This window comes from Hemicordylus capensis, chromosome 3 (genome assembly GCF_027244095.1).
Source record: "Hemicordylus capensis ecotype Gifberg chromosome 3, rHemCap1.1.pri, whole genome shotgun sequence".
Taxonomy (NCBI): domain Eukaryota; kingdom Metazoa; phylum Chordata; class Lepidosauria; order Squamata; family Cordylidae; genus Hemicordylus; species Hemicordylus capensis.
Window position 1 is genome coordinate 115,153,833 of NC_069659.1, and position 13,197 is coordinate 115,167,029.

Genomic DNA, 13,197 nt, shown 5'->3' on the forward strand with positions numbered 1-13,197 from the left:
ACTTCCCCGGAAAGAGCAGATATGTAGTCTGGGAGTATTTCTGGATCCAAACCTCTCCCTAATCTCTCAGATTGAGGTAGTGGCCAGGAATGCTTTCTATCAGCTTTGGCTGATTCACCAGCTATGTCCATTTCTGGAGATAAATGACCTTTAAACAGTGGTGCATATGCTGGTAACATCCAGACTTGACTACTGCAATGCGCTCTACATTGGGCTGCCTTTACGTAGTTCGGAAACAACCACAATAACAACAGCAACAAAGATTTATATACTGCTTTTCAACAAATGTTTCCAAAGCGGTAGGTAGAAAGAAAGAAAGAAAGAAAGAAAGGAAGGAAGGAAGGAAGGAAGGAAGGAAGGAAGGAAGGAAGGAAGGAAAGATGGATCCCTGTCCCCAAAGGGCTCATAATCTAAAAGGAAACATAAGATAGACATCAGCAACAGACACCGGAGATACTGTGCTTGGGATGGATAGGGTCAGTTACTCTCCCACTGCTAAATAAAGAGAAGCACCATGTTAAAATGGTGCCTCTTTAGGAACATAGGAAGCTGCCATAAACTGAGTCAGATCATAGGTCCATCTCACTCAGTTTTGTCTACACAGACTGGTAGCCGCTTCTCCAAGATTGCAGGCAGGAACCTTTCTCAGTCCTATCTGGGAAAATATCAATGGCTTCTGGTCTGGGTAATATCAATGGCTTCTGGTCTGGAGACACCTATTTCTGTAATATTAGGTTCATAGGAACATAGGAAGCTGCCATATACTGAGTCGGACCATAGGTCCATCTAGCTCAGTATTGTCTACCCAGACTTGGCCTGCAACCAAGGTTGCAGGCAGGAATCCCTCCTAACCCTATCTTGGAGATGCCAGGGAGGGAACTTGGAACCTTGATGCTCTTCCCAGAGTGGCTCCATCTCCTAAGGGGAATATTTTACAGTGCTCACACATGTAGTCTCCCATTCATATGCAACCAGGGCAGATCCTGCTTAGCTAAGCGGACAAGTCATGCTTGCTACCACAAGAACAGCTCTCCTCCCTAACTTTGCCCAGTTAGGAGGGGAAACTGCAGTTAGTACAGAATGCAGCAGCCAGGTTGGTCTCTGAGGTTGCCCGAAGAGACCACATTACACCCATTTTAAAAGAACTTCACCGGCTGCCAATAAGTTTCTGGGCAAAAGACAAAGTGCTAGTTATTACCTATAAAACCATGAATGGCTTGGGTCTGAGGTATTTAAGAGAGTGCCTCCTTCTTCATCAACCCTGCTGCCTATTAAGATCATCTGCGGAGTTCTGGTTGCGGTTGCCAGCAGCTCGGTTGGTGGGACCCAAAACCAGGCGTTTTCTAGGGTTGCTCCAGGAGTCTGGAATGCACTTCCCAACAAAATTAGTGTCTCCCCTTTTCTTAATGTTTTTAGAAGGACCTGAAAACATACCTGTTTAGCCATGCTTTTAGTTTATAGTTTGAAAGCTTCGGGTTTTAGAGTTTTTATTCATATTTTTAAATTTTTTAATCATTTTAATGTTTTAATGGTTGTTTTTAGATTGCGAACCGCCCAGGGACTACTGTATGTGGTGCGATGGTGGTGGCTTCTCTAGACCCCACTGGTGTTCTACCCCAACAGCAACCTCATTTTATGAACAGCCAGTCAGAACCTCAGAAAGCACAAGCTTCAGCAGGTCTGGTGGCATCATTAAGTACATTATGGAAATGATCGTCCCACCTGCTTCTAGGGATATGTGGCACCGATTCTGTCCAGATAAACACAATGGGCAAATGAAAGGTGGATAGGTGCTGTATGTGAACATGGCCCATTGCACCCAGACCCAAGGAGACATGGACACAAGATTATTTGGTGAAATGGGCCACATTTATTGATACATAGTTCTTTACAAGCCAACATGGCGCTCATCTGGGATTGGCGCTCCACCCAGCACAGTGCAGTTCCTAGAAGGCCAGCCATGAGAGTGACCGCCTTGACCTAGATGATAATGGCGTTGGCACCTTGGCTCCAGGCGCCACCCTAAGCAGGCGCCACCCTTCCTAGCCGACCTAAGGTCAGGTCTCTGTTACTAACGACGCCCCTCCGATGCTGCCAAGCCGTACGGAAGGATGGCGCTTTTCAGCAAAGAGGGGCTGTGCAGCATCCCTGATCTGTCAAGCCTCAAGGGATCTGCTCCTCCTCCTTGAAGCCAAACACTTACCTAAGGTGCCTCACCGATTATAAGCGGTTGTTTCCCTCCGCACTGTACCTGCCAAAATGTGGCCAGAAAATATGGCACTAACTGACTACCAGGACTACAGGTATAGACTGAGGCAGGCGAAAAAGGGCGCACACCGCTGGCCAATTAGGTGTGGACCCAAAAAATTCCTGCCTGGCCCCAGACGGCGACCAGCAATGCCCAGCCTATATCTGAGGGATGGGAGGGTGGGGTTGCTCTCGAGAAACGGACTGAATCGGCGCATGCTCTCTGCGCCGCTTGTGGGGCCCGCCCCAGGAGCACCGGGGGAGCCAATCACAAGGCTCCCCAGCGTCTGTGCTCCTTAACGGGGGCTGAGGCAAACAAGCCGTGCCGGCCAGTTGGTTCGGCAAGTGGCTGGCATTTCATGCAGTCTGCAAACAGCATCAGTCTAGAACAAGGCTGATCTGGCCTCTGGCTGGTGTTGAACTACAATTCGCACAATCCCCAGCAACAATGACCAATAGTCAGGGTTGATAGGAGCTGTAGTTCTGCAGCCCCAATCTAGAATAAACATGGTAACCAGCTCAGATCCTAGATAGGCAGCATGTAAACATTTTAAACAAACAACTTGAGTAGAAAAGCTTATTTCCTTTATTTTTCTTTCCTTTTGTTAAGGCTTATTTCTCACTGAGGTGGTCAACTTGTATCTGGGCTGTACCACACCAGACTACAAGCAGGGGCTCAGATGACTTAATATGCTTCCATACAAAACAATTCCCTATTTATACTGTATATAGGGAGAAGGCTATACTAGAACCCTTCTCCCTGACACTGAGTTTCCTTTGTACAGGGGTGAAGACAGTGTGGGGGAGGGAACAATCAGCTATACGATTCCTCACTTGCAGCCTGACATGGTACAGGCTAGACACAGGTTTATCACCCAAGAACTAGGCCAAAGATGTGAGTGTGTCCTGTTGTGTTCCTGTGGGCTGGCTTTAGGCCGCATCTGTTGAAATGCACGCAGTTGCTTGGGGACAGAAGGATGCGGCAAGGAAGTAACTAGCAATCAGGGATTCTCATTAAGGACTGAGTCAGCTTATAGAACAATGAAAAGGCAGTTTTAGTTTATAGTGTAATGAAAGAGTGGAGAAGCACACACAGTTAATTCAGCACACCATCTGGTGCAGTTCTGGCTTCCAACCACGGCTACTATAGCGTCCTGGATTCAAACAGACCAATCATCAGCAGAGACAGATTCTCTCAATAGCTGGATTCAGACACTGAATGGAACAGTCTGTTTGAAGTATTGATTCCTAACCATTTGTATCTCCAACCATATTTGTAAGAAAGATTTTAGAGACAATTGGCTGTACCCTTTCTTTCCTACTTTCTCATTGGTGCAGTAAAGATTGTCTTTAATATACGTTTTCCCCTTCAAACGAGAAGGACATAGCTTTAAAAACTGATAATGTCCTATCTGAATACTCAGCAAAATAAAATGAGAATGCCTTTGTATCTTTGCATTTACACAGTCCTTTTCGATTATGCCCATAATACCGGGGATGGTGTGGTGGTGGTAGGCAGCAAGCCTGAAGGACAGTTGCCCAAGGCCACCCAGTGAGTTCATGGCAGAGGTGAGTCCTGAAAAGGAGAGGAGGGACTGGATCCCACTTTTAGCCATTGCATAAAACCAGCCCTCGGTATCACACCAGATAGTACATCATGATTTTGTGTTTTTTTCATCATCAAACTTAAGAAATATAGCATAAAATAAGAACATTTTTTAAAAGTTACAGGAAACAGTTAAAATTCTGGGGGGAAATTCACAAGGCACAATGCAAATTAAGGGACTAGATTTTTAACAAATCACAGCTGTAACACTTTGTTTCAAACACTGCTCTCCTAATTCTAAAAGGCTTTCCATTTTAGAACATTTTCCATTTGAAACACCGATTAAAATAATTCAGTAACCCAAAAACCTTCAGTTTAAGATGAGAATTAAGATCCTTTACATTTTCACTCGTGCTCTAAAAAGAATGGAAATTACAAGTTAAGATGCCCATCTTAACTACCGCGTCATATAAGGTGTAAATACTTGGTAAAGTCTGGTTTGTGGTGCTGGCTTAGAAATGAAGGTCTAGGTACCAACACTTTGCCATGATCAGAGAAGCATCAGCAGAAATTCATCAGGGGCAGCGCTAGGAAGTGATTAGGGAAATTGCACCTCTTAAATGTCTGTCTGGATGCATCCCTCCCCAGGCAATGTGCAACTGAAAGACGAAAGCAAAGATTGTCACCAGCTTTCCCCAGCAGCATGAAGAGTCGAGGGCCAGGACCATTGTTCCCGCTAAGGCAGGGCTGCTCAACTTCGGCCCTCTAGCTGTTTTTGGACTACAACTCCCATAATTCCCAGCCTCAGCAGTCAATAGTCAGGGATTATGGGAATTGTAGGCCAACATCTGCAGGAGGGCCGAAGCTGAGCAGCCTTGCTCTAAGGCGTGTGCCTTTGCGCGTGCTCACAATTTTTTTTTAATGTTCGCTCAGTTAATTTTAGTTCCCATGCAAATTGAATCAAGACGGCCCCATTGCGTACACACTGCCTTGATACTGCCACCCAGAACAAAACTAATTCTGCACACAGGAAAAAAAAAATAAGGGAGAACACTGGCCAGGACGCATTGTCCTGCCCCCTTAAATCTCACAATGCACTGCGTGAATCCGCAGTATATCTTGGGGACACACACACACACCCCCGGTGCTGGCCTGGAGCCTGCTCCTTTGTCGGTGCTACACAGTGTTGACACATGATCATTTAGCCCATCTTAAAGGTGCACTCACACCCTTAACTTCGGTTAACAGGCGGGCCTCTTTGGCAGGTGGCAACCTGCCAGTGGTTCTTACGAGCAACAGAGATCGGGCTTGGCTTCCTTAGCCCCATCTTGGCTGTGCGTGAGAATAGCCTCACTATCTGTGGCGAAAAAAGATCACTAAAACTTTGAAACATCTTTTTTGGAGTTGAAAACCTAAACTATGGTATCTCAGTATATGTGGTGCAACAGATTTGCACCACATTTGGAGGGGTGGTGTCTCTTGCCTCCTAGTAGATGTGTGTATGATTTAAGAGTGATCGGGTGGCTACCTTTGACTTTATAAACTATATAAACTATAGAATGTCCAGGGCTTATAATGGAATGTTGAAAATACTCCTCATCCTAACTGTATTGGCACAACTGTGCCAGTATAATTACAAAACTGAAAAGAATAATGCATTTTGGCATATTGCATAAAACTGGGTGTCAGTCGGAAAATACCCTTTTTTCTTTTTTAACAAGTTGTCGGTAAAGAAGAGATGAAGATGTTCCTATTTACATGCTAAGAACAGGGTTTGTTTGCATATCTATTTATGCTGCCCTTTCTTAATAAAGGAAGAACATAAACTAGTCAGACTGGTTCTAATTTTTAAAAGGGGAAACCCATAAACAATGGAGAACATCTTGTATTTTTACTGGAAAAAGAAACCAGCAGTGAGAAAAAGACAGACTGGGCAGAGCTGCTGGCCAAATCAATTATTTGTCTGAAACAGACATTCCTCTCCCCATTTATGTCCTGAACAGGACAAATGCCTTGTTGGCCTGGGAACCTGGCAGGCAGGTAGAGCTGCCCTGCATGAAATCCAGGGTCATCCTCCAAGTTGGATGGGGCCCAAACTCAATGTGATGGCGGCAGGCTGGTTTTTTTAAATGTAAGTCTGCCTCAGCACAAATAAAGCTGAGGTGCAGTCCTGTTTGAAGAGTAGTGGTGCATGGGGAAGGGTGTTGAAACTGCCCATCTTTGCAAAAATAATCTGTCCCCCAAGATTATCTTTCCCAACTGGAATCCAATTCTGAAATGAACCCAGCTGGGAGAAATGTAACACTGAGGGACAGGCTGTGGGAAATTTCAGGTAAATAACAAGACAACAAGATTCAGTATCTCCCAACTGTGCACCCCCTTTGCTTTTAAAATTGTGCTCCCTTTCCACACTTTATGCAATAGGGGCAGACCTGCATTTCAGAAAGAGTCAGGTCTCTTGCTGTCATGTTTATCTTGGCCCTGTGTTGCTTGCTGTTGATCATTCTTATACTGCTCCAGGAACAGAGGTCTTACCCCCAGACCTTGAGGCCCCAATTCGGGGCCTCCAAGGTCCAAGGGGGCCACCTGCTGCCCCACTGCACCGAACGGCCAAATTTTACCTTAATTTTAGACACCAATGTGTGCAGGTTGGGGAATGGGGAGGGGGTGAGGTGAGCAGGCCTTCACCCGCCCAGTGGCGGTGGGAGGCAGAGTGGCCGCTGCCTGACCATCTGGCCCAGAAGCCCTTGAAAACTTTTAGGTGCTCCAGCGTGCTTGCACAGAGGAGCGCCTTGCAGTTTTCAAGAGCCACGGGGCCAGAGAGGCAGGCCCAGTGGCTGCTCCACCTGCAGCCTGCTCAGCAAACCCCCCACCCACCCACTCCCACACACATTGGTGGCTAAAATTAAGGTAGATTTTGGCGGTTCTACGCAGCAGGGCAGTGGCAGGGCTGGCACTGGGTGGAAGCAAGAGGCCCCCCCAAATGCTGGGGGCCTTGTGGCATGGGGGGCTTGCAGCAGGGGCGGTCCAGGCACCAAAATTACCTAGGTGTGACACTGTCCAGGATTTACACAGACTGCAGATCAAGCATTGTCTTAGGAGTACAACAGTGAGCTCTGAGCTACAAAGTCAACATTCTGCACTTACCCTAAATTTTGCATCCAAAGAGTAAAAACTCTACAAAGGTTAAAAATGGGCAAATTAAGAAAACAGGAACAACATTGCTTTTTTGTTTCTTTGCCTAGATTGCTTGTGCTTCTGCTGGTCAAAGAAGAGCTGTAGGGCACTGAAGCTGATATCCATGACCAGTCTGCCCCAACCAAATAAACTATGGAAAGAGAGGCCAATCTTAACCACCCACCCCTTGGGCTTCTACTAGCCACACAGCCTATGTACTTTCAAGCATATCTTTATGGCCCTAAGGGTTGGAAACTTGTTTTTTAAATATGAAAACTAAAAGCAAATCCACTGTTGCCATCCATCATTTTTGTTATTGTAACTGTTAGATGGGGGCACCAAATCCAGACCATGATGCAAGGGAAGGGATTTAAATCCTCCCCCAACACACACCACTATCCTGACAAAAATTCTTCCACCAAAGCCTTGCACCTATAGCATCTTCCCTTCTAGAGCAAATCATAGTTGATCTCATGAGGACATGAGGAGAGGAGAGCTGGTCTTGTGGTAGCAAGCATGACTTGTCCCCATAGCTAAGCAGGGTCTGCCCTGGTTGCATATGAATGGGAGACTTGATGTGTGAGCACTGCAAGATATTCCCCTCGGGATGAAGCTGCTCTGGGAAGAGCAGAAGGTTTCAAGTTCCCTCCCTGGCTTCTCCAAGATAGGACAAGATTTTTTTAATTGAACCTACAAACTACCAAAGCAAACAGTACGTTGCCAAAGCACAATTATATACAAAGTGGTTGTTTGTACATGATATATCTACAAAGATTTACACACAAGGATTTGGAAACCCACAAGGTTATGCAGTATATGCAGGTAGTACTGTAACTCGGGGATGGGGGATTACAAGGCACATCAGGTAATCGGGGGGGAGGGGTTACGTCCAACGTCCATTTCCATAATTTGTCCCATTGCTGTTTAGAAGAGATACTCTTGTCTTTTTGCACATAACCATACAAACTTTTCCAGAAGAGATTTACTGTCTCATCTGTGTGAACCTCTTGGTCACGTCTTCCCTTCCTATTCCTATGCAGGAGCATTGCATAAATGACATACAGGTTTACTAACCTGAGAGAGATTCCTGCCTGCAACCTTGGAGAAGCCTCTGCCAGTCTGTGAAGACAATACTGAGCTAGATGGACCAATGGTCTGACTCAGTATATGGTAGTTTCCTATGTTTCCTACAACAGTAGCACAGAGGGAAAGGGGTAAACTTCCCATGTTGCAATCCTGATCGGGATCAGGGACCCTCAGGGTTGCTACTTTGAAAACAAAATAATGCAAAAGCAAAGACATGTTTAACATTTTGTTTAGTTTGACCCTAAGCTGCTCATGATGCTGAAAGCTGCATCCAAATTCTGCAATTCATAGAATACCCACAGCCTTGACTTTTGCAGACAATAAAACAATGCTTCACTATTTTAAAGAGACTCTATAATTTAGTGTATTTTGTTATACATAATAAAGGTGCCCTAGTTAGCTTTTGGTTTATTTATTTATTCATCCAATTGTCATCTCATTCAAATATTGGACTTTTGCAATTGCATTCACTCAAATACATCTCCACTTCCTATTAATTTGTTAGAAGTCAGTAAATAGAAGTCACCAAGCTGAAATATCTGAGCAATAAACATGTGGAATAAGTTACTGAGAAACACATCTGAAAAACTAAGAATAAACGTATTAAATCACAGGGATTTGTTTCAGGAGGAGAAGGGGATTTGGGGAGATTGTGAAAAACAGAAAATAGAGACTAAGATTCATTTTCTGCAAGACAAACACACTACTCTGGGGTTTGTTTGTTTTTAATGCTAAAGCTATCCACATATTTTTATGAACTCTTAACACAAAATATCCTGTTTCTGTTAAAAAAAAAAATTCTACAAGATGTGAGCCAAGTACATTTGTCTCACACAAGTCCACATTTCCACATTGCACTGGTTTTCTTATCAGTATGTGAACAAGTCAGGTTACCAAATCCTAACTTGGATGGCACGCCTGTTTTATTAACAGCTCTGGAACAGTAGATATTATATGCAGGAAAAGTATTGCCTCACCCATCTCCCATACTACTCTCCTGCTTGTAGTGAAGCAGAAAAGAGTTCCATCTTCCTCTCTGGGCCTATTTAAGACACAACATATTGGGCCATTTCTAGTACCCCTACACATAGTTAAATTAATCAGAAATTACAAATGATAAGGGTTGTGATGAATATTGAACAATGTTCTGCTTCCAATATGAAAACCCCTCTTTCAAATTGAACATTGTTTGTTTTTAGAAAGCATCCAGTGCTCCCTTTTGAAAACTGAAGCAACTGTCCCTATCCCAGTACAGTATCCCTCCAGTGCGTATTGCTGGTGTCTTCCCTGTATTTCTGTTTAGATTGTGATCTCACGTGGCACAGGGAACTATCATACTGTTTTGCTATGTAAACCGCTTTGTGAACCTTTTGTTGCTGAAAAGCAATACAGGTTGAGTATCCCTTATCCTGACTGCTTGGGACCAGAAGTGTTCTGGATTTTGGACTTTTCCAGATTTTGGAATATTTGCATAATGAGATATCTTGGGCATGGGATCCAAGTCTAAACATGAAAGGTTACTGTATTTTATTGTCTGCCCTAAATTTTCCCTCACGGACCCTCAGTCTGAGCTCAAAACCTTCCCTCATGGACCCTCAGTCCAGATCTTTTCCCCTCTCCTTACCCCTTGGCTCTAGCCATTTATTTTTCACCATACTTCCTCCTTTGATCTTCCCATGCTTGGCCTCCATCAGTCTCCTCCTCCTCTCCAATTGCCTAACATGGAGCGCACTCACACAGCAGAGGCTCTTCAGGGTTCTCTGTCAGAGGCGAGCAAAGCGGACAGCTGCGATAGGACGCATACCAACAGGCGCCATCTTGCTGCCCGCGAGTTTGGAGGCTGTCGCGCTTGTAGGGAGGGAAGACACAGAGCCTCCCAAAACACCTACCACCCTGCCAGCAACGGAGACCCATCTGGAGGGCGAACTTGGGAGAAACTCCACTCCAGTAGTGGTGAGTAACCCCTGAATGGGCAGGTCACAGTGGATCCTCCTATCTCCAATGACAGGGACACATCGTTGAAGGGATTTTTTGCAAGAGAGTTCACTCTCTGGCAGAGGAGGGCAGAGCACTTCTGGCCCCAATCAGGACGTGGCATAAGTAAGTTTTGACTGCATGTTTAAAAGCAGCAAAATTGGGAATCTGCGAGGAAGTGAGCTGAGATGTTTTGTTCCTTGTTTTTGTTACAATGTGGTGCCTGGATTTTGGAGCATTCCGGATTTCAGATGTCCGGATAAGGGATACTCAACCTGTATATAAACACTGTAAGTAAATGAATTAATAAATGACTAGTGGACTGTTCTTGTACTGCAGTTTCCATAGTGCTCCATGCTCTTCATCATAATTGTATCTTCCTCAACTGATCACTATCAAAGACAGCTCATGTGACTAGAGTCCATTCCTACTGATACTGCACTGCCATGTGGAGGTCCTGGCTGGGAAGCAGAACTGAGGAGGAGAAGCCAGAGCTGCTTGAACTTCTACTGCTACATTTGTTCAGCATATCTCTGTCACCAGGTCGAAGGCTAGCATGGACTTCCAGAAATCAGGGCTATTCTCATTATTGATGGAACCCGGGCTAAGGGAGCCTAGTACTTCAATGGCAGCTAGCCCGCCTAAATACACCTGCCCCTAAATGAGGTTAACGGAGTGAGCTCTCTGTTAACCTTGTTTCTGTAATCGGGTGTCAGCCATGGCTGCTTGCAGCCATGGCAGACACACTCGGGGTGGGGGAGAGAAGGGAGGGTGGATCCCAGGATTGTGTGGTGCATTCCTGGGACTCTGGGGGCTGGGGCCCCATGCGGAGGCACTCCCCTTCCCCTGACCCCCAGAGCTTCCAAGCGAGCTGCAGTCGGACGCAGGAGTGTCCAATCCAAGCCACCATTCATCTGGGCGGCTGAACTGGCCGCCCAGCAACAAGCTACTGCTTGACTGCAGGGAGTGCTGGTCAAGCCTGCTCTCCACACAGAACCCCTTAAGGCTTTGCACACTGATCGTGTGTAGAGCCTCATCATGTCTTGATAATATGCAGCTAAGGCAGTTCTGTACTGACATTAATTGTTGACACACAAAATACTAACTAGGATTTCACAAAACTACATATGCCAATTTCCAATGAATACAAATGTTTGTGTAAGAAGCTGCACATGCACACTCTCCCCCAGCTGAAACCAGAATGTGAATTTGCCTTTGTCAGCAATAGAAACAGGTGAGCTGTTTCAACTCAGCCCTCATAATAGCAAACAGCAGATAAGTCTGCAGAGGAATATATTGCCCGATGAATTAGGATTATTAAAAGTAAAATTAATATGCAGGGAAAGCCATATGAAGGCACTGGCCTCTCTTTAAAACAGAATTACTTCAAGGAGGTAGTGATGACTAGTCATAGTATGGTTTAAAAAGACACACCGGTAAGCTGTGCTGTGAAACAGCTGAAGTGGTAGCATTTGAAATACAGATCAATCTCTCATTTAGATTCATGTACACAACAGCAACATCTAACAGAGAGCTGCAATTGGCCCTTGCTCTCTGGTGCATGTTTCCACACTATACATGAGGTTAAAAAAAAGAGGTGTATGTACTTCAAACACTTCCATATACCTTCAGAAATACAGAGCAGGGATTTTTAGATATCCCTGAGAAACCAATTAATTCTTGTTGGCAGATTTGCTTTTTGTGATGACAGTACATGGTTGCATGCATACACACAGGGAGAGGTTCACACTTCCTTCTAAGTTTTACCCGTTTTGCACACTTGCTTCATCTTATTTTATTTCTTCCAAATCAAGATATATGATGTTAGTGTAATTAAAAATGTGGATCGGGAAATGTCCAGTACATAGATGCATGGACTTGCTAGTGAGTGAGTCTGGACAAGGAACTGCTTCAGAGTTTCAGTTCACTGCGGTAACGACCTCTGCAGGAACATGTTTAATGTCATGTTCAGTTTGACCCTTAGTAAGAGCTACAAATGAGTCACCTCTGAACATCTATGAGTATTTTTCAACATGAAGAGACAATGCTGACACTCCCTTTTTCTTTCTACTGCTGTGATTATTAAATCTGTTTATCACCATTATTATTAGTTCCTATAAATAGAGGCCAGGGCTCCTTTGTTCCTGTTCAAAATTATTTTAGAGACCCACCCTGCCTCACACAGCTTTCAGTATAAACACTGAAATTACTGAGAGAACAAAAAGGCTGTTCAGAGAAGTCAAACAACTTCTGTAACCCCATGCATCAAAACAACTTATGCCTTGAAGTGGAGAGAACACTGGGGTATGCCCATGCAGACTATGGTCTCAATGCTATGCACACTTGAGGGTAAAGCCCCGAACTCAGTGAAACTTGCTTCTAAGTAAACATGCACAGGATCAGGTTGTTTGGCTGACATCCACTGCCACTGGTAGGCTAACTAGCCATTGCGGAGTCATTTCCCATGGGAAAGGCTTTTGCCATCTTCTTCCATTTATTAGTCTCTGATTGTTCTGAACATAGAAAGCTTTTATACCAATGGGTTGCCTACCAAAGCTCATGCAACAAAAACCCTTACATGCAAAGGCATCTTCTTGTGTCTTCTTGCTGCTATGTGTAAACCAATGCAGGCATTTTTTTCTGGAATATTTCTATAGTATGGTATATATTTTAGGGTGATGTGGAGTTCTGAGATTAGGGAGATTCATTTTTCCATAAATGGGATTTGCTCTGGAATAATGGCATTCTGAACCTCTAATTCCTTGAGGAGATAATTCCCTCCATCTTCTGGTGTGTAGGCAAGTCACTAGTAGGTGGCATTGGGGGCCATGCGACTATGTCCATTCCTACTGAGAAATTTATTCCCTGTTCCCCAACTGAGAAGGGCAAGCTGAGGAGCCACACAGACCTCCAGACATTGCTGACTTCTGATACCCACCCCCACCCTCACCACGTGGGCTGACCAAGTCTCACTGCTGTTCACAGAAGGAAGACTTCCACTGATTGCTACAGAAAATGGTCCATCATCACTGTCTGCTGATGGTTAATAAAGCACTGCATATTTTACCTGTCTACAAGAAGGGTGGAAGACACTGTACTCTAAATGTGTGTTGTGCCTATAGTCAGCAGGTGCTAACAACTCCAAAACCAGATTGTGGCACATGCAG

The 13,197-nt window shown here is 44.8% G+C and overlaps 1 protein-coding gene across 4 annotated transcripts in view; it reads right to left on the minus strand.

Annotated features, from left to right (window-relative positions):
- The window catches only part of NHS (NHS actin remodeling regulator), a 353,434-nt gene that overhangs the window by 224,082 nt on the left and 116,155 nt on the right, over nucleotides 1-13,197 (minus strand). The window lies entirely within an intron of this gene.